Source organism: Triticum aestivum, chromosome 1B (genome assembly GCF_018294505.1).
Source record: "Triticum aestivum cultivar Chinese Spring chromosome 1B, IWGSC CS RefSeq v2.1, whole genome shotgun sequence".
Lineage (NCBI taxonomy): Eukaryota > Viridiplantae > Streptophyta > Magnoliopsida > Poales > Poaceae > Triticum > Triticum aestivum.
In genome coordinates, this window is record NC_057795.1 from 551,690,834 (window position 1) to 551,717,160 (window position 26,327).

Sequence of the window (26,327 nt, forward strand, 5' to 3'; positions counted from 1 at the left end):
GTTATCTCTTACCCAAGCCCCTTTACTTATGCACTTTACTTTGTGATAGCCATATTGTTCTTTGTCATATATCTTGCTATCACATAGTTGCTTATCTTGCTTAGCATAAGTTGTTGGTGCACATAGGTGAGCCTAGTTGTTGTAGGTTTTGTGCTTGACAAATTAACCGCTAGGTTTATTCCGCATTTGTTCAAGCCTCTACCGTAATTATTTTAAAATGCCTATTCACCCCCCCCCCTCTAGGCGACATCCTCGATCTTTCACCACCGTCGACCTCCTCCAGCCTCCACCACGGGGTCCTGTTCATCCAGAGGCAACGCCACCGCTCACTGTTCATCCAAACCCCCCCTGCAACGCTCACTGTTCATCCAATCGATCGGCTTTAGTTAACAGCAGTAGCGAAGGAATCGCTCGATTGGGTTCAGTTAACAGCCATCGATCGATCGCTCGGGTTCAGTAACGCGTAGCCTGCAGTGCAATCGCTCGGGTTCAGTTAGAGCCCAACGCCTCGCTCGGATTCAGTTAGAGCCCAACGCCTCGCTCGGATTCAGTTAGAGCCAACGCCTCGCACACACACGCGTACGTGTACGAGAGAAACGCGCATCGCTCGGCCCCCGACCTCCCACCGTAACTGGCAACTCCCTGAAATTTTCCTCCCCTCGCTTCTACCACGGTTTTTTCCGTCATGGACGGCCCAAAGAATGTCATGCAGCTGCGTCTCCGGCCCGCCTAGGATGAAAAGCCCATTTTCTGTCATGATTTTTTGTCATAGAAGTAGGAGCCCACCACATCTATCATGATACCGAGTTTTGTCACAATTATCATCATAGAAGTGTCATATGTATGACAGAAAAAAAATTCGTTCGGCCCAAAATGTCATGGATGTGTCTTTTTTTGTAGTAATGGTTGAATGAATTGAATATTATAAAATCAAAATTTATATATGTTTCATATGCTTATAACATGGGGAGTAATGACTTCACACATAATAAGTATAGGTAGTAAACTTATTGAAAGTCAGCAAACGCAGCATTGGTCACTTGAACAATTCATGAAAGAATATTAAAGGAAGAGAGATTTCACATATAAATATACTATCTTGGACATATTTTGTAACTGTGAGCACTCATTAAAATATGACATGCTAAAAGGTTGATGTTGGACAAGGAAGACAACTTAATGGGTATGTTTTCCTATATCCTAAACGTTATATTGTCTTGGATCATCCAACATGTTGAGCTTGCTTTCCCTCTCATGCTAGCCAAATTTTTTGCATCAAGTAGAGATACTACTTGTGCTTCCAAACATCCCTTAAACCAGTTTTGCCATGAGAGTCCACCATACCTACCTATGGATTGAATAAGATCCTTCAAGTAAGTTGTCATCGTGCATGCAATAAAAATTGCTTCTTAAATATGTATGATCTATTAGTGCGAAGAAAATAAGCTTTATACGAACTTGTGATAGGGAAGAAATAAAAGCGACAGACTGCATAATAAAGGTCTTTATCACAAGCGGCAATATAAAGTGACGTTCTTTTGCATTAAGATTTTGTGCATCCAACCATAAAAGCGCATGACAACCTATGCTTCCCTCTGCGAAGGGCCTATCTTTTACTTTTATCTTCTACCCTTATACAAGAGTCATGGTGATCATCACCTTTCCTTTTTACACTTTTTCCTTTGGCAAGCACTTTGTGTTGGAACGATGATATATATATATATATATATATATATATATATATATATATATATATATATATATATCCACTTGGATGTAGGTTTTCATAAATTATTATTGTTGACATTACCCTTGAGGTAAAAGGTTGGGAGGCGAAACTATAAGCCCCTATCTTTCTCTATGTCCGATTGAAACTTTGAAACCATAAATATCACATGAGTGTTAGCAATTGTGAAAGATTAAATGATAGTTGAGTGTGTGGAGTTTGCTAAACCAAAGCTCTTACATAGACCCTTCCCAAAAATAAGATGAATTGCAATTGTTTGATGACTAAGAGCATGGTTTGTTAGTTTTGAAGAAAGTTTATGATCTATACTTTAACTTGTTAATAGCTTGTTACTTGATCATGAAAAGTTTCATGAGTTGATCTACTATTATGATATATAATGATGCTTGAAAAAGTGATTGAAACTATCATTGATCAAACTTAAGAGTCTTCACATCTATGACTGTCCAAGACTGGCACCATCAGGACAGCATAGCTTGCTGCCCTCCAAGCTTGAAGACTTGCGCATCAGCTCATGCTCCAACCTTATTAACCCTCTTCTTCAAGAGCTTAATGAGCTCTCCTCGCTGACACATCTCACCACCGCTGATTGTGCTAGCCTTCAGTCTTTTCCAGTAAAGCTCCCTGCCACTCTGCAAAAACTGGAGATCCTCAATTGCAGTAATCTGATATACTTGCCTGCTGGTCTAGAAGATGCATCGTGCCTAACAGCCATAACCATCTTGAAATGTCCTCTCATACCATGCTTGCCAGGGCGCCTTACAGGGTCATTGAAAGAACTGTACATCCAAGAATGCCTGTTTCTATCGGAGAGTTGCCAAGAAAACAGTGGAAGAGATTGGTGTAATATTGCTCATGTACCAATCATTGAGATCAGTGACGATACCAACATAACCAACAAGAGCACACGAAGAAGATTATCATGAGTGCCTAACAGCAGTGCTACACAAATGGTATGAATTAGATATATTTTTCTGCTTGTCTTGCATAAACATGTTTTGTCTACTAATTGTAAACTTCATACTAGAACCAAAATCCTCTATAGGTGATTTTGCATTCATTATTGCACCTATTTTGCATGTTAGCACATAAAGATACTTAGGTTCAAATGTTCTGTAACACCTAACCGCAAGCAATAACCATACAATAAGAAACTAGTGTAAGCATCAGCTGCAACACTGTATAGTCAAGCCTTCCATTCAAAGGAAAATGAACACATTTTAATAGAACAGTCAAACTAATGGGATTGCCAATTTGAGACTGAGTAATAATAATTCAACAAAAATAAACCATCAAAATATTCATTATCTACCTCATGTATCCTAGAATCATCTAAGTGGTTGATGTATTAAAGAAGTTTCATATCCACAGGTGCGGCACAGATCATCCACCATGGTCAAGTCATATAGCTGTCCCATTCAGAAAACAAAACCTAAACCTTCAGCTGTGATATGAAGAAGTTTGTTCATGCGCAGTGCGAGCATGCATAGTAGCAAGCTTATCTGGTCAACATTTATAAAATATGGTTGAATTAGCTTCTAACTAGCAAACTCCAGATTAATAATTCTATACTGCCAGTGACAATTTTCATAAAATAGACATAATAATGTCCCAACTCTTGGTTATTAAAAGTTAGTGTGGCTCTCTGTTGCATATGCCTGTCTAATGCCTACAGAATGCAGTTCAAAGCAAAATGTAAGAGAAGATCATGTACTCACTTGTACACTTTCTACTTTCAGATTATCGTATGGATTCTGGAAATAATTTTGGACGATGGTGATATTTCAAGAGCACCTTACACTTTATGTTCCACCTCCATCAGAAGACTAATCTGGCCCATGTGCAAAACTCGAACGAACCGAAAACTCAATGAGTAATTTTGAAGAAAATAGAGCTAGTACTTTCGGCAGAGGAAGTGGCCAAGACATTACTGTATTTATTATATATGCCTTATCATTTTCAGAAAAATAAGATGAGTGTGGGCTCTTTTGTGTTTGTGTCATTTTGTAATCTCTCTTCTAGAATACATTTCACTCTATGATTTTGAGACTCCATAATTTTTTTCCCCTTTCTCTATATGACCCTCTCATTCAATAGCAAAGTCTATTTTTCCAAGATCATGTACTACAATGGGATACAGTAACAAATGGAGTGTCATCAAGAGTATACATGCCTTGTTTGTTGTGTGAAATCCTAAATGAAACCTACTCCGTTTGTTACTGTATCCCATTGTAGTGTAATAGATTTTTGTCAGTAACAAATGGAGTATTTAGTAAAGAAGGTTGTTTAAAAACGGTGAGAACCTGACCTTCCCTTCTGTCAGTAATCAACATCATATCGAAGTCTGGTGCCTCAACGCCTCAACCCGGCATAGCCAATGGATTGCATCTTCCTTTCCCACTGCATTCCAGAGACAGGATATTCCCCAATTTTCAGTAGTTTTTTGTTGTATACATGAACACCCAATTTTCAGTAGTTAAGTCACTGGTCTGCAATGGGGCGAATGCAACTAGAGCTATGAGAACGGCCGCATACATCTACTAGTACATATAATTGGGCAAATCCCCAAAAGATATGCAGTTCAAAAGCTTCGATCCGAAACAATTCGTTGAGATCCATGAACTTACAGTATCAAAAACAATGCCCTCGTTGCCAATTCGCTCTGCGCGCGCTCTCTCCCTCCCTTCTCCTCCTCCCGCACCATTGGTCTGGGGCGGTGCACCAGGCGGGCGGCGCGGCGGCGAGCCGGCGACGCAATAGGTGTGGGCTGGGGCAGCGGGAGCTTTGCTTAGTCGCGGGGCGGCGGCGCTGGGGGGGTGGCACGGGATGGTTGCGTCCAGCCCAGCATTTTTTCGCCAGAAACAGCGAGATGAGCACCAGGGCTTTTCCAGGAGATGAGGAAAACCCTATTTGACGCTCTCTGCGTCAAACAGTCGACCGATCGCACGGGGGATCGACCGATCGCACGGGGGACGCGATAAAGTGGGCCAGCCCATCTCCCGCTTTGGGAACTTTCTAGAAGTTTCCCAGCCGGTTTTTATCCGTTTCTAGAGGGTTCCTTAAGCGGGTTTTTTTTTTCGTTTATTTTCTGTTTCTCTCTCCTTTTTCAGTTTTTTTTCCTGTTTTATTTGTTTCGTTTTCGTTTTTTCTTTATTTTCTTTGTCACTTTTATTTCAAAATAAGTTCGAGAACTCAAGTACTGTTCGAAATTCAAAAATGTTTCTTGTTTTTGAAAATTGTTCATCGTTTCAAAAAACAGTTCCAAATCAAACATTGTTCTCATCTTTTCAAAAATTATTCTCATTTTTTCAAAAATTGTTCACAATTTCAAAAAATGTCCGCACTTTACAAAAAGTGTTTGGGAATTTAAGAAATGTTCCCATTTTTAGTTTTTGTTCACAAATTTTAAAATGTTCGTGAATACTAAAAAATGTTTATATTTTTAGAAAAAGGTTGCATTTGTCAACAATTTGTTTTCTTTTCAAAAAACTCGTATTTTCATAAATTGTTCATATATTCAAAAAATGTTCTTATTTTCATATTTTATTCACATCTGAAAAAATGTTCTTTTTTTCAATTTTGATTCAAAGTTTCAAAAAATTGTTCGTATTTTAAAAAATTGTTCATAGATTCAAAAAATGTTCGTACTTTCATAAATTGTTCATAGATTCAAAAAATGTTCTTATTTCCATATTTTGTTGACATATGAAAAAATGTTCATTTTTTTAATATTTGTTCGGAGTTTCAGAAAATTGCTCGTATTTCCAAAAATTGTTCATAAATTCAAAAAATCTTCGTATTTAAAAAAACATTCACATCTAAAAAAATGTTCATGTTTTCAGTTTTTGTTCGGAGTTTCAAAAAATGTTCGTGTTTCCACTTTTATTCCCAATTTCAGAAAAATATTTCCATTTAAAAAATTACAAAACCAAGAGATGTTTGATTTTCTCAAATTTCGTTAGATTTTTTTTGTATATTTCGGGTGTAAAAAAGTAATTAGTTCCTTCAAGAAATCGTGTTTGAATTTTCATAACACGTTCGATCTTACACTACTGCTTATTAAAGCCTCGAGCTAGGAATTGAACAGCAAGCCTCTTCAGGTGCGTTTGTTACTAGCCCGCGTGTAGTTTGTGCGGTCGTGGGTTCGAACCTGATCGAGCGTATTATTTTTAGGAGTTTTTGGGTGCGCTCCCGCTGCTGGGCCGGCCCAGTTCGCTGCTTCTACGTGCGTCGGGACGCTACTCGCGTTTGAATTTTCATAACACGTTCGATCTTACACTACTGCTTATTAAAGCCCCGAGCTAGGAATTGAACAGCAAGCCTCTTCAGGTGTGTTTGTTACTAACCCGCGTGTAGTTTGTGCAGTCGTGGGTTCGAACCTGATCGAGCGCATTAATTTTTGGAGTTTTCGGGTGCGCTCCCGTTGCTGGGCCGGCCCAGTTCGCTGCTTCTGCGTGCGTCGCGACGCTACTCGCCGCAAAATGCGGCGCATAGGAGTTCCCAGGAGATGAGGCCCAAGTTTGCATTTGGTCCTTCGGATCAACCTGTGACTCCAACAGGCCCGCCAAGGCCAGTGCTAGGAACTTTCCCTGATCCGGTTTTTCCTTTTCTTTTTCATTGTTTTTCCTCCTGGTTTTTATTTCTTTTTCTTTTTCTAGTTTTTTATCGTTTATTGTTTTTATTTTATTTTTTCTTTTTTTCATGTTGAGAACAACTTTTCAAAAAAATTGAACACAGTACAGACGCAAGCGCTCATGTATGCACGCATACGCTCACCCCTATGAACGCATACACGCACACACTATCCCTATGAGCACCTCCGAAAGACTGAGCCGACATATCATCCTGAAATTTTATGAAGTCGCCGTAGGCACCTCGTCGTTGACGGGAACGTCTTGAACCCTGGTGGGCTCGGAATACCATAGTCCCTCTAACCATCCAACCACAGGTTGGTTCACAACAACTTTTCAATTTGGTGAACATTTTTGAACTCATGAACATATTTTTGAAGTTATGAACATTTTTCAAGTTCACAAACATTTTTTTAATTGTGAAGATTTAGTTAATCCATGAACATTTTTTATGAAACCATGGATTTTTTTTCAAATTGACAAACATTTTTTATTCTTTTCTGAACTTCTTTTTTTGAAATTGTGAACATTTTCTGAACCTTGTGAAACATTTTTTGAATCGATGAATATTTTTTGGATCGGTGCACATTTTTTGAATTGATGATTTTTTTTAAAATTCACAATCATTTTTTTGTGAACATTTTATGAATTCGCAAAAAAAATCTAAATCACAAACAATGTTTTAGTATGGCACATTTAAAAAAATTATGAACATTTTTTAATCCATGAACATTTTCCAAAATTAAAAAAAAAAGAAATTTGGAACTTTTTTGAAATCTCAAATTATTTTAAAGAAGAAAAAACAAAAGCAAAAAAATAAAATGAAAAAACGGGAGGGGCGTTCTGGCCCACTCACGGGCCGACCTAATAGAGGTGTGTGGGAAGAGAAGACTTGCACGCTTGCTCGTTCGCCAACGCGTCACGCGCGGTATAAGATGTCCCCTAGGGATCAGTCGGTTGATCCTGCACCGGGATCTACCACTTTCTCAACCGCTTGATTGGCATGATCATGATCGTCAGATTTCAACTCGTTATTTTTCTTTCACGCCTCACAGCCACACGCTTGCTCACTCGTAAGGGTTGTTTGGTTACCTGCATCTATTTTCGGCATTTTGCATTTGTGACCTAACTTAGCCAGGCTGAGTGAATACAGGTTAGTTTGTTTGCTTCCAGCGTGGCTAACGATAACATTGATGTGTTTTCCTACCAAAGTGTTCGCATAATCTAGGCTCCACTACAACCGTACTACTTGCCTTGTGAGAATAATGATAGTGTGTGAAGTATCCAATGGTGTATAGTTTGTGCATCTACTTTCCATTTCATATTAGTGTCACCAATTGGCATCTCTAGGCCTAACAACCCCCAACGAGTTGAGGAGTTGCCACATGCAATGAAGCGTGTGCGCTTGCGAGCAATCTAAGTGTGCACAAGCTCACAACTGATTTATTGGTGGGTGTCGGGTGGTAGGTGCGACATATGCCAACGGGTGGTTTATCATTGTGGGAGCCAGTAAGACATCGCCGGTGCCTGGAAACGGGATGAGGTGAAGACATGCACGCCGACGGATCTTACCCAGGTTCGGGGCTCTCCGTGGAGATAACACCCCTAGTCCTGCTCTGCGGGGTCTCCGCGTGATCACTAGATCAACAAGTGGCTACAAGAGGCTCCTTGAGCTGTTTGGCGAGAGGAGGAAGAAGGGCAAGGCTAGCTCTCTTCTCCCCTCAATGTATTGTCTAAAACTCTCAGAGATCCACCCTTTGCATGGGTGCCCTGGGGGGTTTATATAGGCCTACCCCCAGGGGTACAATTGTAATCCGGCTGGGCGTGGGCCCTAGCCGTCAGTGTCTATGTTCGCCGGCTTCTCCGCCGGCCACTGGGGCCCGCCGGCTGGTGGGTCCCGCCGGCTGCTGGCCTCTTGGTCGACAGGCAGGCCCCACCGCTTGGGGGTCTTGTCGGGGGCTGGTTACTGTTGCCTCGCCCTTGATGACGAGGGCTTTATCGAGGTAAGCATGGCTACAGTGCTGCCGCCTAGCGGGCTCTCATTGTAGCCTTACCTCGTCTTGTCTCCTTAATGGTGCGCATACTTCGAGGGAGGGAGCAAGCCAGCTGTTGGGAGCCGTCCGCACCCCAAGCCGACTGGGAGAGGCATGGCCGCCTTCGAGTGTCTTTCTGACCGAAGGGGCCCGCCGCCTGCGGGCCGTACTGACAACCTGTCGTGGGTGGCGTCATGATCAGCATGGCACCAGTGCCACGCTGGACGGGTGATGGCTGCCCCGTATGGCGTATTGTGGTCATGCGTGCTCCGGGATTCAGGGGTGGTAGGTTTCACTATAGCCACGCCCCGTCTCATCGCCGTTATGTGGGTGCAGACTTTGAGGGCATGATCTTGGCCGCTTGCCGGGGGCCGGCTTCTTGGGGTCGGTCTTCTCGTGGCCGGCTTCTTGGAGTCGGCCCTCTCGTGGCTTTCCTCATGAGAGTTTAAGTCCGGGCCGCCTTCCGGTAATTGGCCTGTGAGACAGCCGGCCAGGGGAAGGCGGCACCATGCCTTGGGTGCTTGAAGGCTCGATCGGCCTATCATTTTTCGAAGGGCCAAGGGGAGCCGGCTAGGCTACCCGTGGTCATTTACTCTGACAGTAGTCCCCGAAGCTGGTTGGGCTTCATGGTGAAAAGGGGAACGAGAAGCTCGATCAGCTTCCTATCCCGAAGAGCCGGCAGCTTGGAGCCGGCTTTGATCAGGCGTGCCGTCTCGGTGGGGCTTTTTCAAGCCTGAAGGCGGGAACCAGCTGGCGCGCATGCCAGGCTGCGGGCTGGCCGCTCGCCGCATGTGCGCCACGTGGCACCCTTCGGCTGGAGGAGCCTGCCAGCCCACGCGCGCGACTGGATGTTGCCGTAGGCCGGGGCCCGCCACTTCCATGCCTCGGCCCAAGTGTGGATCTTCTGTGGCCCGAACGGGCCACTCGCCTTCCGACGGCAGTTTCCACACGTCGTTAGGGCGTAATAATCGCGGGGCGTGGGGGAGTGGGCGCAGTTAATCCCACGTCCCCCCACGCCTCGCCTCCTCGGCTTCGCCGCACGAGGCTATAAGTAGGGGGAGGAGGGGGGCGGCAGACGCTCGCACGCTTGCCCTCGCTCCGCCATTTTCTTCTTCTTTCTCCTCTCCGTTGCCGCAGCTACTCGCCGCTGCACCGCCCTTCCGCCAGTCTTCTTGGTGCATCGTAGCTTTGCTGCAGCTGAATCACGCGCCCTCCGCCGCCGCGCTTTTCCCGTCGCCTCTCCGTATTTATGGCGCGGTCCAGCTCCTGGGATGGATCCAACGTCCATGAGGACCACGTCGACTTCCTTCGCAAGACGCGGCGGTTACCGAGCACAGATTATGTGCAGGTCCGTCTCGCGCCGGAGAGGGAGATCTCGCCGGCACCGGAGGAGGACGAGCGGGTAATCTTCCGCTTGCACTACCTGCGCGGCGTCGGCCTGCCGGCGAGCGGCCTCTTCCGCTCCTTTCTTGAGTTCTATCATCTCCAGCCACACCACCTTACCACAAACACGGTGGTGCTGATGTCGGTCTTCGTCACTCTGTGCGAAGGCTTCCTTGGTGTCCTCCCCACCCTCGAACTTTAGGGGGAGTTCTTCCAGTCCAAACTTGGCACCGTCGTTACGAGCGTGCCTGCCCCATGCGGCGCCTTCATCACCGTGCGGAGACCGATGGGCGACAACCCGTTTCCACCCATCGCATTGATCTAGTCGGTGAAGCTCTGGCAAAAATCTTACTTATACGTGAAGAACGTCGCTTCGCAAGGCGACTTCGTCAATATGCCGGCTTACACAGCCGGACCGCCGACTGGGAGGCAGCCTTCATTGTCCTTCGGAGCCAGGACGCTATCTTCGGCTTGGGCTGCCGCCATCGCACGACTCCGGGTGCTGGTCCAATCGGAGGGCCTGATCGGGTCCGACCTGATAGTCGCCTTTGTGGAGCGCCGGGTGCTCCCACTCCAAGGCCGCCCTCACATGATTTGCCAGATGAGCGGTCGATTCGACCCAAGTCGGCTAAGCACCAAGGAGATGCCTCATGCCGAGGTATCTTACATGGTGAATTACATCGCCAACTGCAAACTCACCGAGGAGTGACGGTTCGGCAAGGAGCCGTACTCTCGCGCCAATCCTCCATCTTCGGTAAGCTTCCCTTATTTTCTTATTCTCTTGTTGTCGAGTTCACACTGGCCGACTCTTGACCAGTCAGCTTGTTTTTAACAGAGCTCCCTCCTTCGGCCGGCGGCCGGAGCCGCGGGGGTGGAGCGTCAGTTCATCCCCGATCGTGCGACGGACGACTTGGACGATCCCGACTTGGGGCCGGCCGCTCTGGATGACGACGCCATTGGGGGAGGCGGCGAGGCAAGCGGCTCCGGGCTCAGGGCCGGCTTCGAGGATTAGCCGGATGACGACGAGGCCGGCGTCGTTCCGCGCCGTTAGCCGGTGTCCGATCATCAAGGCGCTGGCTCATCTGCTGCGCCGGCTTCTCGTGGGGGCGCGCAGAAACGCCGGGCCGTGCCGACCCTCTTTGGCAGTCGACCGAAGAAGCCCAAGGGTACTGTGGCAATGACCAAGCGGGACGAGGCGACCGCGAAGGCAGCCCGCTTCCGCAAGGTGGTGAAGCAGTCGCATGTGGTTTCGGCGTAAGTGTCAATTCTCTCACGCCTTTCTTTTTTCTCTTCGGTTGACATTCTTCTAAGCCTCTTCCTCGACTTATCAATCAGGGCTCCACTTTCTCTCGAGCGGGCCACGGCCGCCTCCGTGGTTGGAGCGGGAGGAGGGTCTGCGAGCGCCCGCCGCGTGGACCCCCGTGCCGATATCCTAGCAGCGACAGAGCGGAATGCGCAGGAGGCGCGGGAGGAGCGGGAGGCGGAGGAGCAGAGGGCGGCCACCGCCAGGGCAGCTCAGGAGACGACGGAGGAGTCGACGGAGGCGCAAGCTGACGCAACGGCCAAGGCTCAATCGGAGGCTGCGGCCGCGGAGAGGGCGGCGGAAACCCTGCGTAACCCGCCTCCGCAGCTCGTCATCCCCCTCCGCACTGTGGCTCCCGATATCCCAGTGCCCCGGCGGAGGAAGCCGACCGTGACCAGCCGGTGATGGAGAGGAAGGAGGGCGACGCGGTCATCCAAGAGAGGGAGGCGGCACCGCCATCATCGACTGGAGCGGGCCAAGGCGGCCGGCCTGACACGCCGCCTGAGCAGCCGGCTGGCGGTGAACCGGTTGTGGGGGCGGATCTTGTGGTCATGTCGTCGTCTCGTCCGCGCGCAAGGAAGGTGACTTCAGCGCCGGACCCGCAAACGGCCGCGGGCTCCAACTCGTCGGCCTAGGATCTGGAGACGGCCAGCGCCAGCTCACCAGGGTGGACGCCGGGCGGTGGGATGGTCGTGTTGAATGTGGCGGCGCAGGACGTCCGGGACCGGCTTCAGTCCCAGGCCGCCGCGCTGAAGCAATATACTCAAGAGTTTCTTGCAACGCGGATGACCATTCGGGTGAGTCTTCCCATTTTCCGTCGATTGCTCGTGATTTCTTCTGTGGGGGCGCGTCAGTGCACCCACTGGGTGTAGTCCCCGAGTTCCGAGTCGGCTGCTGAGCAGGCGGCTTGGAACTTCTTAGTAGACTTTGATTGATGTCTTGTTCTTATTCGCACCTCCGTCCTATTGGCAGGACTATCACAACCTCCGCGCGGCTGCCTTCAACTCCCAGGCCCAGGAGATGAATCAGAAGACCACTGATCTGACTGAGAGCCGGAGTAAGTACTTCATTTTTTTATCTCATGTGGGGGCGCGTCAGCGCACCCATTGGGTGTAGTCCCCGAGATTCGGGCCGACTGCTGAGCAGTCGGGTCGGATCTTTCCTGCCGACTTCTTCCTTATTGTTTTTTTCTTCTTCTTCATATCTGCAGGGGCTAATGCTGACCTGAGGGAGCAGCTAGGTGGGGCCCAGACCGCCCTTCGTGCCAAGGAAGCCAAGTGCAACGCCTTGGCTCAGGAACATGATCGCTTGGCCAAAAAACTGGCTGACCAGGAGGAGATCCATAAGGCGGCCCTGAAGGCGGTGCAGGACAGCAGGCCGCCCTTCAAGCCGAATATGAGATCGAGGCGGCGAGCTGGGCTGAGGCGAGGCAAGCGCTGAGCGAAGGCTACGGCTGGGTTGAAGATTTGATTGACGGTAGGCCGCCTTCTTCCTCGTCCCTTTGCTCGCCACCTGACATCTGGTCTGTCTTCTGACTTCGTGCTAATTTTTCTTCTTTGTGCAGATTACTTCCCTGGTTACTCTGTTGTTGCCAACCAAGCCATCGAGGCCCGCCGTGATGCACGACGGCAGGCTGGGGTTGAGATCGCACCAGATGTTGGCCGGTCGCTTGAGGAGCAGCTTCTGGCGATTCAAACCCGCCTCCAACCGGCTTACCGCATGCTCCGCCGTCTTCAGCGTGCTGGGGCGCAGGTGCTGGCCGCCCTCTGGCCCGGCGAGCTGGTTCCCCACACCCCCAGTCGGACTGTCGACTGGCTGGAGGTAGCGATCAGCCGCTTCGAGGCCTGGAAGGTTTCTGCGGCTTGGTCCGGCGCCAGGCGGGCGCTAGAGTTCGTCCGAGCTTGGTATCCTGGGCTGGACTTGGCCCAGCTGGCCACCTGGTGGAAGTAGGCTAACGAGGAGTTGGAAGCGGTGCGGCCGGCTATCATCCAGCGCGCCTCGGCGATCACCGACTACACCGACACCAGTGCCTTTGCCCCTGAGGTAAATGATGATGGCGTCGCTCAGCCAGAGGAGTGGTTCGGGCTGAACCCGGCAGAAGGTGAAGACTCGGTGGAGGAGATTAGTTCCAGCGACGAAGGCGAAGAGGAGGAGGGGGAGGATGGTGAAGAAGTCGCGCCAGACGATGGAGCAACTAGCCAGTCTCAGCCTGATCGTGCCTCCAGCAAAGAGGCACGTGCAAGCGCACCGCCTGCAACAGGTGACGATCATGCCGAGACTTGTCAGCCGGCCACTCCTCCAGCCGGCACTGCCGTCTCCACCAACCTGCCCGACTCGCCTATTGCTCCCTTGGCCTGATCCACTGTCTGGGCCTTCTTGCTCGTTACTCTTTGAACAGCATTTATTAAATTCGCGCAGTTCCACCCACTGGGGGTGTATTCAAACTATGTTGAATGCTGGCCTTTTGAAGGTCTTTTTGTGTAAATATAATCATGCATGTGCTTGGCTTCCGTTCATATTTGCTTTTCATCCTTTTGGTTGTTTCCTTTGCCGCCCTCCCTTGGTCGCCGCCTTCCCAGCCGGACAGCTGCTCTGCACTCTGTGATGATGGGGAACGTAGTAATTTCAAAAAAATTCCTACGTGCACGCAAGATCATGGTGATGGCATAGCAACGAGAGGGGAGAGTGTTGTCCATGTACCCTCGTAGACCGTAAGCGGAAGCGTTATGACAACACGGTTGATGTAGTCGTACGTCTTCACGATCCGACCGATCCAAGTACCGAACGTACGACACCTCCAAGTTCAGCACACGTTCAGCTCGATGACGATCCCCGGGCTCCGATCCAGCAAAGCTTCGGGGATGAGTTCCGTCAGCACGACGGCGTGGTGACCATGATGATGTTCCACCGGCGCAGGGCTTCGCCTAAACTCCGCGACGATATGACCGAGGTGGAATATGGTGGAGGGGGGCACCGCACACGGCTAAGGAACGATCCGTAGATCAACTTGTGTGTCATGGGGTGCCCCCCTGCCCCCGTATATAAAGGAGCAAGGGAGGAGGAGGCCGGCCCTAGGAGGAGGGCGCGCCAAGGGGAGTCCTACTCCCACCGGGAGTAGGACTCCTTCTTTCCTAGTCCAACTAGGAGAAGGGGGGAAAGGAGGGAAGTGGAGAAGGAAGGGAGAGGGGGGCCGCGCCCCAAACCCTTTGTCCAATTCGGACTGGGCTTGGGAGGGGCGCGCGCCACCTCCTGGCTCCTTCCCACTAAGGCCCATTAAGGCCCAATACTCTTCCCCGTATTCCCGTAACTCCCCGATACTCCGAAAAATACCCGAATCACTCAGAACCTTTCCGAACTCCGAATATAGTCGTCCAATATATCGATCTTTATGTCTTGGCCATTTTGAGACTCCTCGTCATGTCCCCGATCTCATCCGGGACTCAGACCTCCTTCGGTACATCAAAACTCATAAACTCATAATAAAACTGTCATCGAAACCTTAAGCGTGCGGACCCTACGGGTTCGAGAACAATGTAGACATGACCTAGAACTATTCTTGGTCAATAACCAATAGAGGAACCTGGATTCTCATATTGGCTCCTACATATTCTACGAAGATCTTTATCGGTCAAACCGCATAACAACATACGTTGTTCCCTTTGTCATCGGTATGTTACTTGCCCAAGATTCGATCATCGGTATCCAATACCTAGTTCAATCTCGTTACCGGTAAGTCTCTTTACTCGTTACGTAATGCATCATTCCGTAACTAACTCATTAGCTACATTGCTTGCAAGGCTTATAGTGATGTGCATTACCGAGAGGGCCCAGAGATACCTCTCCGACAATCGGAGTGACAAAACCTAATCTCGAAATACGCAAACCCAACATGTACCTTTGGAGACACCTGTAGTACTCCTTTATAATCACCCAGTTACGTTGTGACGTTTGGTAGCACCCAAAGTGTTCCTCCGGCAAACGGGAGTTGCATAATCTCATAGTTACAAGAACATGTATAAGTCATGAAGAAAGCAATAGCAACATACTAAACGATCAAGTGCTAGGCTAACGGAATGGGTCATGTCAATCACATCATTCTCCTAATGATGTGATCCCGTTAATCAAATGACAACACATGTCTATGGTTAGGAAACATAACCATCTTTGATTAATGAGCTAGTCAAGTAGAGGCATACTAGTGACTATATGTTTGTCTATGTATTCACACATGTATTATGTTTCCGGTTAATATAATTCTAGCATGAATAATAAACATTTATCATGATATGAGGAAATAAATAATAACTTTATTATTGCCTCTAGGGCATATTTCCTTCATGTGGCTGGGGAAGGGCTTGGCTGTTTGGGAGGACAAGTACTCGAGCTTTCTTAGATTGTAGCAAGGTGAACGGGAAGCCGGCCAGCCGGCTGCTCTGACAGCCGGTTGGTGGGTGGGAAGCCGGCTTGTGCTATATAAGTTCGTTAGTCCTTAGCCGTTTTTCATGTGGGCATCCTTTCCTGCCTTTGGCTCTTGCCATTCGGACAGTCGATTCTTCGAGCTGCGACTTTCAACAAGAGAGGGCTTGGGTGCCGGCACACTACTTGTCTGACTGTAGGTAGAACTTGAATATAACTCAAGGCGGAAAGTCCCCGGGCCGACTGATCGAACCTGGTGCCGGACGAGAAAACAAATGTAGTAACATAATCATAGGCATGATACTCATCATACATAGATAAAAGAGGGTAGTCCCCGAGTGCTCCTCGGGGGACCCGTTGTCTCGTACTTAATACAAAAGGTAGCATGGTACATATTGCATTTTAACTGTAAAATCTTCGGAGGAGATTGGTGTTCCATGGTCGTTCCGACTCTTTGCCGGAATCATCTCTCTTGCGTGCCTTCAGCTTCTACGCGTCGATCAGGTAGTAGGAGTCATTGCCTAAGGCCATGTTGATGACGAAGGGGCCTTCCCAAGGGGTCGAGAGCTTGTGCTGGCCGGCTGTTCGCTGGATCAGCCGAAGCACAAGATCACCCTCTTGGAAAGATCTTGGCTTGACCTTCCGGCTGTGGTAACGGCGTAAACCCTGCTAGTAGATGGCGGACCGGCTGAGGGCTAATAGCCGGCCTTCTTCTAGCAGGTCGACATCGTCTTCTCGTGCTTCCTTGGCCTCCGCCTCCGTGTACATGGTGACCCGAGGTGAGTCAAACTCAATGTCAGTTGGGATGACAGCCTCGGCACCATATACAAGGAAGAAAGGGGTGAAGCCGGTTGACTTGTTCGGGGTAGTGCTCAAACTCCAGAGGACAGCCGGCAGCTCGTCGAGCCAACAGCCGGCTGAACGCTCCAGTGGCACGACCAATCGGGGCTTCATGCCGGAGAGGATGAGGCCGTTTGCTCACTCGACTTGGCTGTTTGACTGCAGGTGGGCAATGGACGCTAAGTCCAGTTGGATGCCTTGTGTCACGCAGAAATGTGCCAGTGCTCCCTTGGCAAAATTCGTGCCGTTGTCGGTGATGATGCTATGTGGTATGCCGTACCGGGTTGTAATATTTGCGGTGAATGTCACGGCAGTCGGCCCATTCAGTTTCTTGATCGGCTTCACTTCAATCCACTTGGTAAATTTGTCCACAGTGACGAGCAGATGTGTCATGCCGCCGTGCGCCGTTTTGAACAGGCCCACCATGTCCAGTCCCCAGACGGCAAAAGGCCAGGTGAGGGGGATGGTCTTGAGTGCAGAAGCCGGCAGGTGTTGCTTGGAGCCGAAGACTTGACACCCTTTGTAGTGTTTGACTAACTCCTTGGCGTCGTCCAAAGCAGTCGGCCAGAAGAAACCATGGCAGAAAGCTTTGGCGACGAGTGATCTTGAGGCCGCATGGTGGCCGCATTCGCCTTGGTGGATGTCTTTGAGGATTGCTATGCCCTTCTCTGGCTCGACGCAGCGCAGGAAGACTCCAATGATACTGCGCCTAATGAGCTCTCGGTTCATTATTGTGTATGCTCCAGCTCGGTGTTGGACTTGTCTTGCCGAGATCTCGTCAGTCAGCAGCTCTCTATTTACCAGGAAGTTGAAGATGGGTTGGGCCCATGATGGAGTTGTGATTTCTTCTATTGCCAATACGGCTACTGACCAAGGCGGGTGGGCTGGGTGGTGAAGAGTTGGAGTCGGCCACCGCCTGTTGTGTCGATGCAGTCCCCGGGTCGACTGCTGTAGTCCCCAGGCCAGGTTCTGAAGTTCCTGAGCCGGGTACGACTATGGAAGTCCCCGAGCCGCCTGTCGAAGTCCCCGAGCCGCCTGCTTGGTTCCCCAAGTCGGGTCCGACTGCGTCGGGGTCAAGCGATACGAAGATGGAGTCAGATTCTAGAGATGGCTTGACAGACGGCTTGAGGAGGCGTCGGAGAGAGACGCCGGTTGGTATAGCTTGTCGGGTGGAGCCTATTCGTGCCAGGGCATCTGCTTGCTCGTTGTCGGCCCGTGGCACATGGAGGAACTCACATCCTTCAAAATATCCACTGATCTACTGAACGAGGAAGCATAGCTTGCCATGTTTGCGTCCTTGGCGTCCCAGTCGCCAGATGATTGCTGGACTACCAAATCCGAGTCACCATAGCACAAGATCCGGCGGATGCCGAGTTCTTTGGCTAGCCGGAGCCCGTGTATGAGCGCCTCGTACTCTACCACATTGTTGGAGGCGACAAAATGAATTTGCAATGTGTATCTGAGTTTGTCGCCCTTGGGAGAGGTGAGGACAATGCCAGCTCCCAAGCTGATGCGCATCTTGGATCCATTGAAGTGCATCCGCCAATGGGTGGAATCGGGGGCCGGCAGGAGGTACTGGGTCTTGGCCCAGTCGACAAGGAAGTCGGCCAATGCCTGGGACTTGATGGCGGTTCGAGGCTGGTAGAAGATTGTGTAAGGAGCCAGCGCAATGGCCCATTTTGCCACCCGGCCGGATGCATCCCGGCTGCCTATGATCTCGACGAGCGGGGCAGTACATACGACCATGATGGGGTGCTCTCGAAAGTAGGGCTTGAGCTTCTTGGCGGCGAAGTACACACCATAGCACATCTTCTGGTAGTGCGGGTAGTTCTGCTTTGAGGCGGACAGTACTTCGCTCAAATAATATACCGGCCTCTGGACTAGCTGAGCTCGGCCTTCTTCTGGGCGTTGAACCACGATAGTGGTGCTGACCACCCGGCTAGTGGCGGCAATGTAAAGGAGCATGGGCTCTTTCTCAGTCGGTGCCGCCAATACAGGCGGTGTGGTCAACATCTTCTTTAGCTCGTGGAAAGCTTGGTCTGCTTGGTCGTTCCACTCTAAATGAGTGGACTTCTTCATGAGTCGGTAGAGGGGGAGAGCTTTCTCTCCGAGCCGGCTGATGAAGCGGTTCAGGGAGGCCAAGCATCCGGTAAACTTTTGGACGTCTCGTAGCTTGGTAGGAATCTTCATTCTCTCTATGGCCTTGATCTTTACTGGGTTACATTCGCTGTCGCGTTCGGAGACCAGGAAGCCTAGAAGCTGTCCGGCTGGTACTCCGAACACTCATTTCTCGGGGTTGAGCTTGATCTAAAACCGGCGCAAGTTTTCAAATGTCTCTCTGAGGTCTTCCAGCAAGGTGCCGCGCTTCTCCGTCTTCACCACGATATCATCTACATAGACGTGGGCATTTCTGCCGAGCTGCTTGAGGAGGCATTTCTGCATGCAACGCTGAAAAGTGGCACCGGCATTTCTCAAGCCGAATGTCATAGTCAGGTAGCAGAATGCTCCGAATGATGTGATGAAGGCGGTCTTCAGGCGGTCAGCCGGATCCAACTTTATCTGGTGGTAGCCTGAGTAAGCATCCAAGAAGCTCAACAGCTCGCATCCGGCTGTGGAGTCTATCACTTGATCGATTCGAGGTAAGGCAAATGGATCTTTGGGGCAGGCTATGTTGAGGCTGGTGTAATCTATACACATGCGCCACTTGTTATTCTTCTTCAAAACAAGGACTGGGTTGGCAAGCCACTCTGGAAAGAACACCTCCATAATGAAGCCGGCTGCCAGAAGTCGGGCTATCTCTTCTCCTACAATCCTTCTCTTTTCCTCCGACAGTCGGCAGAGGGGTTGCTTGATTGGTTTTGCATCTACTCGGACGTGTAACTTATGCTCAGCGAAATCCTTCGGAAAACCCGGCATGTCCTTGGGGGACCATGCGAAGATGTCCCGATTCTCACGGAGGAAATCGACGAGCTTGCCTTCCTATTTGCTGTCCAGGTTTGCTCCAATGACAGCAAACCTCTCCGGGTTCTCCGGGTCCAGAGGTATCTTCTTTGTTTCTTTGGCCGGCTGGAAAGAACCTTGAGCATCAGATTCCTTGGGATCAGGGGATGGGACCGGCTGCTTACCGGCCATGGCCACGACTCGATCCAGCATCTTTTTCTCTTCAGCGATCACGAGGGACTCGGCCAGCCGGCTGCTAGCTGCCGCACACTCAGAGGATTTCTTGTAGTCTCCAGCTATGGTGATGATGCCCTTGGAACTCGGCATCTTCATCTTGAGGTAGGCATAGTGGGGTACAGCCATGAACTTGGCCAGAGCAGGCCGGCCAAGCAATGCGTGGTAAGGGCTCTCCAGATCCACTACTTCAAACCATATTGCTTCTCGGCGGAAATGATCCTTGTCCCCAAAGAGGACATCCATCTTGATCTTGCCTATTGGTGAACAGGACATGCCAGGTATGATGCCATGGAACACAGTCCGACTAGGCATGAGCTGCTCCGGCTTGATGTTCAGCTTCTCCATGGTGTCATGGTACAGTATGTTGATGCTGCTCCCGCCATCTATCAGCACGCGGGAGAAACGGGCAGCTCTCCTTTCTGTTGCGAGGGTGGCGTCCAAAACCAATGCGTAGGAGCCGGGAGACGGCATCACCTCTAGGTGATCGGCCCAGCTCCAGCTGATAGGCTTCTTCGACCAGTGCATGAACTCGGGGTTGTTGGAGGCGACCGCGTTGAATTCTTGGTGCTGTCGGCGCCGGCTGCGCCGATCTTCGGTCTGGCTTGTAAAGACGACGTAGGCGGCATGCTCGTCGGGGAACTCGTCTTGAACAGTCCCGACCGCTGGCCGAGCGGCCGGCTGCTAAGGGGCTGGAGGCGGCTGGCCAGCAGGCGGAGGCGGCACCAGCCCTTCGCCCTTGTAGATTCGTGTGAGCCAATGGCACTTCCAAGTCGTGTGGTTGGACGGCTTTGCGCTGCTGTGGAACTTGCAGGGGGCATCGAGGGTTTGCTCGTAGGAGAAAGCCGGCTGCCAAGCCAGCATGCTGCCCTTCTGCTTCTTGGGTGCGGGCTGCCCTTCGGGTTGTTCCTCTTCGACCGTGGCCACCTGCCGACTGGTGGAAGGCGGAATATGGGCCTTGCGTTTGTTGTCGTTCTGGTACGGGCGTCGGTGGGAGTCTCTAGCCGGCGTCTTGGGAGCCGGAGCTAGCACCTTCCCGGAGGCGTCTACTTGAAGCTCGGTCTTCATTGAAGAGTCAGCCGTGGCGTACTTGTCTGCTATGATCAGCAGCTTGTCGAGGGTAGTCGGCTCATCGCAGAGGAGTCGGTGCTTGAGGAGGGTGCCTTCTCGGCATCCGGCGGTGAAGTATTCTATGGCTTGAACCTCGTGCACCCCCTCGCAGGAGTTGCAGAGCTCGGCCCAACGCGTGAGGTAGTCGCGTGTTGATTCATTGGGCCCTTGAACACACATGGAGAGCTGGCGAGGCTTGGGGGCGCGTGTATGTACTGGTGAAGTTGCGTATGAAGACTTATGTGAAGTCCAGCCAGCTGTTGACGCTGTACGGCTTGAGGCTGTTGAGCCAGGTGTGTGCCGTGCCTTGGAGCATGAGGGGGACGTACTTCATGGCAACACGCCTGTTGCCGCTTGCTATGCGAACTGCGGTGGAGTAATCGATCAACCAATCTTTCGGCTTCACGGAGCCGTTGTACTTGGGCGTGTCTCTCGGGAGTGAGAACCCTTTGGGGAAGGGCTCATCGTGGATGCGGGGGCCAAAGCAGGGCGGGCCGACATCATCTTCTTCTTCTAGCGCCAGGGATCGCGCTAGACAGTCGATCCGATGGTGGGCGTCATTCTCGTCGACTCCTTCACGGTGGCCTAGTCGACCGTTAAGAGTCGGATGCGTGACAGGCGGTGGGGTGGGATATATCTCCCCTCGAGGCGGTGGAGGAGGTAGATTGCCTCGTCGCTCCACAGCTCGAGGGCGGCCTTCTGCGTCGCGCTCGATGGTGATTCGAGTCCGACTGCAGCTAGCAGCCGGCTCCTTCTATTGCCTTGTGCGGGCGCCGCCCGCAGTCGGAGTCCGTGACGTCGCACCGTGCTCTTGGCGTGGGGGAGGACTTCTAGCGCGGGCGTTGTCTTCATGCCGCTCTGCGGCCGCGTCGATCAACAGCTGGATGCGTCTGGTCATGTAAGGGAGCTCGTCGGCCCCCAGCCCATTCAGCTCGTCTATGGCCGCCTGGGCAGCGCGTAGGTTCTCGAGGGGCGTGGCTTAGACTGGGCGGTCTACTCCCAGCATGTTGGCGATGGCTGCGCCGCGCTTCTTGACGACGCCGGCTCGGCTCGGCCCGTCAGGAGGCGGCGTACCGAAGGCGACACGGTCAACTTCGCGCTGTTGAGCCTCAGTGAGGCATCTCATGGAGGCTATCTTCTGGCCCTCCGCAATGAGGGCGAGGCGGCGTGCCTCCAGCGTCTCGGCATCGGCGTTGGCCGGGATGGGGGCGGACAAGTCGTGCAGCGCCGCTTGCAGGGCGTCGTGGGCGTTCTCGCCAGAGGTGACACCGTGGCTGATGACTAGTACCTCGGTGACGGTGCTGCCACCGCTGTCGATTCGAGGAAGAGGGTCGTCGAAGATCACCACATTGGTGGGGAAAGTGTCAAGCGATGCCGTGTCGGAGTCGACAAGCATCGGGTCGGTGGAGCTAACCGACTCCAAATCCGCAGTAGGCTCGGTGGAGACGTGGAGTTGGTCGACGAGGCTGACGAGGCGGCTCTCGGGGCAGCCTGTGCCCATGTCAGACGCGGGCTCGTCGAAGATGTGGGCCTCGCCAAGAAGATCGGCAAGGAAACTCGCCGCACAGGCATCGTCGATGCCTTGCAGCGCGTTGCGGCAAGCGCCATCAAGCGTGTCGGGCTGGCTACCCTCGCTGGGAAGGAAAAGGGTTCCCGTCCAGAGCAGGTCTCCGAACGACGGTGCACCTGGCCCCATGGTGGGCGCCAAATGTCAGGTGGTAGGTGCGACATATGTCAACGGGTGGCTTATCATTATGGGAGCCAGTAAGACATCGCCGGTGCCTGGAAACGGGATGAGGCGAAGACATGCACGCCGGCGGATCTTACCCAGGTTCGGGGCTCTCCGTGGAGATAACACCCCTAGTCCTGCTCTGCGGGGTCTCCGCATGATCACTAGATCAACAAGTGGCTACAAGAGGCTCCTTGAGCTGTTTGGCGAGAGGAGGAAGAAGGGCAAGGCTAGCTCTCTTCTCCCCTCAATGTATTGTCTAAAACTCTCAGAGATCCACCCTTTGCATGGGTGCCCTGGGGGGTTTATATAGGCCTACCCCCCAGGGGTACAATGGTAATCCGGCTAGGCGTGGGCCCTAGCCGTCAGTGTCTATGTTCGCCGGCTTCTCCGTCGGCCACTGGGGCCCGCCGACTGGTGGGTCCCGCCGGCTGCTGGCCTCTTGGTCGACAGGCAGGCCCCACCACTTGGGGGTCTTGTCCGGGGCTGGTTACTGTTGCCTCGCCCTTGATGACGAGGGCTTTATCGAGGTAAGCATGGCTACAATGCTGCCGCCTAGAGGGCTCTCACTGTAGCCTTACCTCGTCTTGTCTCCTTAATGGTGCACATACTTCGAAGGGGGGAGCAAGCCGGCTGTTGGGAGCCGGCCGCATTCCAGGCCGACTGGGGGAGGCATGGCCGTCTTCGAGTGTCTCTCTGACCGAAGGGGCCCGCCGCCTGCGGGCCGTACTGACAACCTGTCGTGGGTGGCGTCATGATCAGCATGGCACCAGTGCCACGCCGGACGGGTGACAGCTGCCCCGTACGGCGTACTGTGGCCATGGGTGCTCCAGGATTCGGGGGTGGCAGGTTTCACTGTAGCCACGCCCCGTCTCATCGTCGTTATGTGGGTGCGGACTTTGAGGGCACGATCTTGGCCGCTTGCCGGGGGCCGGCTTCTTGGAGTCGGTCTTCTCGTGACTGGCTTCTTGGAGTCGGCCCTCTCGTGGCTTTCCTCATGAGAGTTTAAGGCCGGGCCGCCTTCCGGTAGTCGGCCTGTGAGACAGCCGGCCAGGGGAAGGCGGCCCCATGCCTTGGGTGCTTGAAGGCTCGATTGGCCTGTCATTTTTTCGAAGGGCCAAGGGGAGCCGGCTAGGCTACCCGTGGTCATTTACTCCGACAGTGGGGCTGGCTTGAATTGATATGTTGCGGTGTTGCGTGATATCAAGAATCGGCAACTCCATTCCAATAAGTGTTGTTGTGTCATGAGTAGCTGGAAACTGACAGCGAGGCTTCAACAGTGCAGCCATTGCTTCCATGTAGGTTTTGGGTGATATATGAAAACTTGATTAGAGGGATGGGTTGTAAGTGCATCTAGTGCCCCTTAGTGATTTTGGTGTATTGAAGACTTATAGGTTAAGGGACTAATGCGTTTGTGAGTATACACAGGTCTATAAGTCTATGAGGAGTTTGGTATTTACAGAGAAAGTCGACCCCTAAAAATGAAGTTCTTCAACTGAAGACTTTGATATTCTGAAGACTTTCTGAAGACTTTGAAAGTGAAGAAATTGGTGTGACCTTGAAGACTTGGTATTCATTTGTGGAACATGAAGCGTGAAGACTTTTGTTTTCGTAGTTTCATTTTCTCTTTCTTGAGTCATAGGAAACACCGTACTGTTAAAGGGGGTCGAGGAAATACTAAGGAAAAATTTCCATGTGATGCTCAACTCAAAATCCTACACCTACCAATCCCTTCGAGTGAAGCCTTTGGAAATCTCATATAGTTCAGTCACTTTCTTCAGTGATAGAGACGAAGTTCTTCTGGTCACTAATGAATTTGTTCTGACTGAGGAGTTAGGAATTCGTCAGTGCGAATTACCTACACAGTAAGGAACATGATAGCCCTGAGGAATTTGAGAGTCAAATTTCCGACCGTTGCTGTGCTGCGCGCCAGCTGTCCCAAAATATCTTATCCACCTAACGGTCATATCATTGAGGGGCATTTATGTCTTATCATGTCGGGCTGCTCCCTAGGCTATAAATAGCCGCCCCCTATAACCACTAGCTGGTTGGCTGCTCCGAGAGAACTTGACACTTGTCATTTGAGAGCAACCCATCCTCCGAGGACTTTGAGCGAAAATCATCAAGTGAGGAAAACCCAAAACCAAACCCCTACAAACCCAAAGTGATTGAGCATCACTGAAGAAATTGATCCTGCGTGGATCCGATGCTTGTTACCTTTGAAGACTGTGCTTCTTCCAGACGGTTAGGCGTCAAGGTCTAGAGCATCCAAGAGGAATTGTGGATTGCCGAGTGACCAAGTCTGTGAAGGTTTGGAAGTCGCATGAAGACTTACCACGAGTGATTGGACGAGATCTGCGTGATCTTAGTTCAAGGAGAATACGGTGAGGACTGGGTGTCCTGAGCTGCGTGCTCAGAGACTGGGTGTCCGGGACTGCGTGTCCTCGAGTTTAAATACTCAGCCGCTCCAACCAGACGTACAACTGAGACAGCAATTGGAACTGGTCTACCAAATCATTGTCTTCACCAACCTAACTGGTTCTATTTCCTCAACCCTTTCATTTTCTCATTATTGTGTTGAGTGTTTGTTCATATCTGTGTTTGAAGACTTTGACTGAAGACTTCCTCAATTTCCTCAGTTCAATTTCTTCAGTCTGTTTGTCTTCATCTTGTGTTATCCTGTGATTACGCTTTCTGTACTCTGTGCTAGTCTTCATTTCATCATGATGACCATGCTTGTATTCTGTTATGCTTACTTCTGAGTACTTATTCCGCTGCTAATAGTTCTTCGCTAAGGAATTTCCTCACCGGCAAATTCCTCAGTGAAGAATTCATAAAAATCGCCTATTCACCCCCCCCCCTCTAGTCGACATAACGCACTTTCAATTGGTATCAGAGCAAGGTACTCCCTTGTTCTGTGTGATTTTGGTTTAACCGCCTGGAGTTTTAGTTATGTCAACCGCAGGTATGATCAAGGTCTCGGCTGGGTGTCCTACCTTTGATGAGACGGACTACCCCTACTGGAAAAACAAGATGCGAATGCATCTCGAGGCGATTGACAACGATCTCTGGTATGTTGTGGAAAATGGTGTTCCCTCTGTCACACCCTCACTGAACGCTACCGATGTGAAGAGATTCAAGCAACTCGATTCTCAAGCGAAGAATATCATATGTGGCCATCTGAGTAAAGGACAGTATGGAAGAGTGAGTGCTTTGGAAACTGCTAAGCTTATCTGGGATAGGTTGTCCAAAGTGAATGAAGGAGTCTCAACTCAGCGCGACTCTCGAGTTGATGTTCTTCGGAATCTCTTCAACCGCTTCAAAAGACTCGACAATGAAAATGTCCAACAAACCTTTGATCGCCTCACTGACATTTCAAATGAGCTTCAAGCCCTCGGTGCCACTGACATCACTGACCATGAAGTGGTGAAGAAACTGTTGAGATCACTTGATTCCTCATTTGATACTCTGGGTCTAATGATACAAGAACGGGCTGGCTACAAGTCTCTTGATCCTGCCGATATCCTCGAAAGGCTAAATACTCATGAGTTCCAGCTTGCTGAAAAGAGAGATCTCTATGGTTCGAGCTATGGCAAACCACGTGCCCTGAAGGCCAAGGTTGTGTGTGAGTCTGAATGTGAGGATTCTGGTAGTAGCCTTGGTGATCCTGAAGAATTGAGCCAGGAGCTAGCACTGCTCGTGAAGAAATTCCAGAAGTTCTCAAGACGTGGTCGCTTTGGAAAATCCTCAAGAAGCAGTGATTCCTCATCAAGTGACTATAAGAGAAGGCTGTGCCACAAATGCAAGAAACCTGGTCATTATATTCAAGATTGTCCTCAGTGGGAAAAGGAATTGAAGAAGAAGAAATACAAGGATTACAGTTCTGATGATGCGAAGAAGAAGAAGAAATCATCAAAATCCTTGAAGTCTTCATCTCACAAGAAGAGCAGCTCCAAGAAGG

General features: G+C 50.7%; 1 long non-coding RNA gene across 1 annotated transcript; it reads right to left on the bottom strand.

Annotated features, from left to right (window-relative positions):
* Positions 1-2,641: 2,641 nt before the first annotated feature.
* LOC123094695 (uncharacterized) lies at positions 2,642-4,640 on the bottom strand. Its single transcript, XR_006445924.1, has 3 exons — positions 4,375-4,640; positions 4,056-4,236; positions 2,642-3,249 (listed from the first exon to the last, which is right to left on the bottom strand). It is a non-coding gene; the product is annotated as an uncharacterized lncRNA (long non-coding RNA).
* Between the last annotated feature and the right edge of the window lie 21,687 nt (positions 4,641-26,327).